Source organism: Pinus tabuliformis, chromosome 6 (genome assembly GCF_031772625.1).
Source record: "Pinus tabuliformis cultivar Carrire ecotype Pingquan chromosome 6, CPIR1, whole genome shotgun sequence".
In the NCBI taxonomy this organism is placed as follows: Eukaryota; Viridiplantae; Streptophyta; class Pinopsida; order Pinales; family Pinaceae; genus Pinus; species Pinus tabuliformis.
This window is the reverse complement of record NC_142292.1, coordinates 311,740,796-311,745,591: the sequence shown is the minus strand read 5'-3', so window position 1 is coordinate 311,745,591 and position 4,796 is coordinate 311,740,796. Positions and strand designations below refer to the sequence as shown.

General features: G+C 39.0%; 1 pseudogene; it reads left to right on the top strand.

Annotated features, from left to right (window-relative positions):
• The first annotated feature begins 260 nt into the window (after positions 1-260).
• On the top strand, positions 261-1,726 carry LOC149258552 (ethylene-overproduction protein 1 pseudogene; annotated as a pseudogene).
• Positions 1,727-4,796: the final 3,070 nt, after the last annotated feature.

The following is a 4,796-nucleotide window of genomic DNA, read 5'->3' as shown; positions in this document are numbered from 1 at the left end:
GGAAACTTCAGATCTCAACATAAAGTCATTGCTGGTCTTGATAAGGCAGTGGAAACCATGAAGACATGGGAGATCATTGTGTGTTTTTGGAATGTTAATTTGGCGCTCAGCCCTGTGCCCAGTGGGCGGTAGTGATTATTTTTATGCTAAGCTACCGTTGGATTCTTGTGCTTGATACTGAAAACTGCTGTAATAGATAAAAAAAAAAATCATTCACCAAACCAGAAATTGGTTAGTTTGGGCTCAAAAATTGATGTGAATGTAGGGTTTCTTGGGGGATTTGTTAAAGAAGGATGCTGTGTGGTTCTTCTTGGTTCTGGGAAGGATGTCGCCACAGAATTCTATCGTTGAAGCTATGAGGAACCTGAGATTGGCAGATGGTTGCAAGGGAAGCCAGGTATATGCAGTCAGCCCCGGGGATAAGGCTTCCGAGACTCGGATGAAGGTGGAGCATACCAAGCCTTTGAAGTCTTCGCAAACAGAGCGTATGGCCACGGATGGGTTGTTTGTAGCGAAGTTGTCCGAGCCTCCAATCAGTCCTCACTTGAAGCTTGTGGACTATGTTGAAACTTTGGCATCAATATTTGGCGAACTCGAGAGGGCCCCAGAAGAAGCGAAAGCTGGTCTGTATTTGGAACAGTGTTTTGTCTTTAGAGGCCTAGGTGAAACTAAGTTGTTGCGGCGTAGTTTGCGATCTGCACGCCAGCACGCTTGTCGAGTCCATGAAAAGATAGTATTTTCAGCCTGGCTGAGGTATGAGAAACGTGAAGAAGAACTTGATGATATGTCACTAATGACTTGTAATGGTAGGGCGTTGGAATGCCCTAAAGCTGCGTTGATTGATGGATATTCACCCATTACTGTTTTTGATCCTTGTCCTTGCCGAGAGCCCTTAGACAACAGGGAAATGGCATCGGAGGAATGTTCTACTTCATCTGTCACTAGAGGTGACGTTGTTTTTTTTTTTGCATAAATGAGGAGGAGGTAGTTTGCAATTGTGAAAACATTGTTGCTCTTTCAAGTCCTTTTCATGCTATGCTCTTTGGATGCTTCACTGAATCACAGAGAACAAAAATAGGTTTTTCCCATAATGGGATCTCTGCTCAGGGCATGAGGGCTGTGGATGAGTTTAGCAAAACAGGTTGTTTGGAACCATTTCCACCAGAGGTTGTGTTGGAGCTGCTAACATTTGCCAATAAGTTCTGTTGTGAAAAGATGAAATCTGCATGTGACAAATGTTTGGCAACCCTGGTTCTAAATGTGAATGATGCAGTGATTTTTATTGAGTATGGTCTCGAGGAGAATGTAGAATTGCTGGTTGCTTCCTGCCTACAGTTTTTTTCTCAGGGATCTTCCAAGGTCTTTACACCATCCACAGGTTGCAAGCTTATTATGTAAACCGGAAGGCAGGAAAAGACTGGCAATGATTGGGCATTCATCGTTTGCTTTGTACTCCTTTTTAAGTAAAGTAGCCATAGAGGATGACATGAAGTCAGACACCACAGTGCAGATTTTAGAAAGATTGAGAGAATGTGCCAATTCTCATAGGCAGAAAGCACTTGTATTGCATCAACTGGGTTGTGTGATGCTAGAAAGGCAACAGTACGGGGAGGCGCAAAATTGGTTTGAAGATGCTGCTGAGGCAGGGCATGTGTATTCACTGGCTGGTGTGGCAAGAGCAAAGTTCAAGCAGGGCCATATACATTCTGCTTATTTCCCTGATTAAAATAGAATCTGAATCATGCATCGTGCTGTCTTAAATTGAAAGACTACAAGAAAGCAATTAAACCATGTTCAAAGGTGTTAGAGTTTGAATCACAAAATATGAAAAGACAAATTGAAGATTTACAGATGCAGCTAAGCCAGTAGGAAAGCTTTCCTTAAGGGAATCACACAGCAATTTTGAATAGCTTCAAGGCGGTTGAAAGGGACATTCCAATATCAAAGAAGCTCAAGATAGTAAGATTTTGATGTTAAGCTTTGTTTTGTGATTACACAGCAGTTTCGTAGCGCGCTACGAAACCGCTGTAGGTGATGACTTTAACGCAAATCAAGCAGTTTTGAATTATAAGCGGGAATTTTGAAAGGAAAACGTCCAAAGGGTATGCAAAGCATCATCTGAAGCTATACAACAAAGACACATGGAGATAATATGCATTCGAATCCAACTTTAGATTTTTGTCATAAAGTAAGCATATTTCATAGTTATCACACTTCAGGATATGTGAAACAGTTACAGTTTGCAAAAATTTTGGCTTTCACGTATGCAAACGGTGGACAGCACATCAAAGACGTGGCAGTTTGCTCCATTTTGGGGTGATTAAAAGATAAAGGATATACTTCGTTGGACCCGGACATGTTAAGGCAGACTAAAGACCGATACACAGGGACAGTTTCATATGTTTCAGGGTATTGGAAAGGATGTGTCATTAAAGACCAGTAAGAAGCTTCGAGCATCCATCACAACTAAACTAAAAAAGACCAGTTGTCAGAGAATGAGCCTGTTTTCTCCTTTTTCTCGTAGGAGCACCATCTTGATTATAATAAATGCTATGTTCAGCATGATGTAGAATTAGAATCCTAATTGTTTTAGGTTTCTAAAGCTGTCAATTAATAGTCAGTTGTATTTATTAGTTAGTTAAAGGGTTAATAGGTGTCATTAAAAGTAGACTTTGAATTCCCCTCATGCTTGAGGAGGAATATCGATCAGTTAGAATAAGAGCTCTATATATAGCTGTAATAGCAATGGAATCAGGGTTGGAAAACTTTATGACAGAGCATTGTATTTGGCTTATGTAAAGACAGAGTTTCAGTAATATAATTTGGCTTTACTTCTCAGGATTCATGAAGGATTTCTATGTTCAGAATGTGTGATCTTGTCTTTTCCTTAATTTTTTATAGTTGTATAAATGTATAATCACTCAGAATTCACTGATTGTGCTCTGATTTCCTGTATGCATTTATAAACTGTGGTTCCATATGAGTTGTGTTCTGAATATTCAAATGTTGAATGCCCTGACTTCTATGTAAAGTCAAGATCATTGTTCATTAATATGTTGTTGACTCCATAGGCCCAATGGAAACTTGTTTAATGTTTTTCCAGCATCCATATTTGTCTCAGTTATTTCACAAAGAGTTAGCCATCTTATCTTAATCAAAATCATTAACCCATCCAGAGAGAGCCCTCTCAGGTTGAGGAGGCTAAGCCTCAGCCTAAAGTAGGTTTGAAATAGTTACTTAGAGTCAACCTGACCAACAGCCTATCAGGGTCTGATTTTGAGATAACATTTTGGTGCGTCTGCCGGGAGCCTGAAGATTATTCTTTCCCGAAATCAAGAGACTGAACTTCTGAAGGTAGCAGGAGCTCAGAAGAATTTTCAAGGCTACAATCTACCTTGGCGACTCCATTGTTGAGGAATTCGAAATTCATAGATTCATAGTGATTCCACTGGAGTTATGAAGGACCCAAATGCTACCATTCTTATTTCAAGGTATGCATGCATAAATTTTTCAGGAATTCATGGTTTCCCAAATCATTTTCCCAAGGATGCATATTTTCTAAGGAATGGTCCAAAATTCAATGGAGAAGATTTGAGTTTAACTTTGAAGCATATATCAGATTTTTGTGATTTTACAGAGCTTCTTAGAGTTAAGCATGAGGATGTTTGCATTATGTTGTTCTATGATTCATTTCAAGGGAAATGTAAACAATGGATTGAAAGCTTTCCTACCAAATCCATTAAGTCATTTGAAGACTTTTGGCTTATGTTTTTGGAGGAATGGATAGATAGATCAGATGCGGTGGCAAACTCTCCTTCAATTCAAGGTTTCAAACAATGGAATAATGATCATAGTAATGGAGAAACAAATGAAAATTTTTCTTTGTCCTTGTCCTCGTATCTAAAATCATTTGAGTGTAAGGCAGAGGATAAGATGAAATTTTTGGATGAAGTTGCTGAGGACATTGAGAAAGACATTGAAGGTTTAGAAGGTCAAATTCAATCATATAGTCTTCATGGTCATGATCATTCTTTTCAAAAGGTTTCTGTGTCAGAACGCAAGGAGAGAGTGTGGCTTCCTTTCTCTTTCATAATTGAGGAAGAATACATTGTTATGGAAGATCAGTTTGCACAACCAGAAAGTTACGAGAATCACCAAGCTAATCATGTATTCTGGGATCCTATAGCTAAATACATGGAAGAGTTTTACTCTCCAGTGTTTCAGTTTTTCTATGAAGATCAGAGGCAATTTCAGTGGCAGTGGTCATCACAATATCATAGTGACTTTGAACTCCGATGCAATCAAAAAACTCAAATATCAGATAAGACAAATGATTGGCTACATTGGAAATTTCACATTGATTGAGCTGAAAGAAGTTTGAATTGATAGGGTAGGTAGGTAGGAAAATGCAAATAAGCTCAAGGTTGACTGAGAAATTTTTTTTAGTAGATATAGACTTCTCTCTCCTATGGTGATTATCAAGTTCAAGCCCGAGGTGAAGGCCCCAGAAGCTTGAAAGGGATGCTTGTCAAGCAAATTTCTGTTTGCCATAAATGGATAAGGCACTGGACCTGCGAATTTTTAGTGTACTACAGGAGCACACTATCCCAAGTGGAGCCACTGTTATCACTTAAGAATTCTAATTTTAAAACCGCTCACATTAGTTTGATGGTAAAAAAATTCGGTGCTAGTCTAAGTTTGATTTTTGTTTTTAGAGTCTTGAGTCAACTATGAGTCTTGAGTCAACTATGTATTCTCATTCATCACCAGTCATTCTCATTCATCCCCGTCTCATA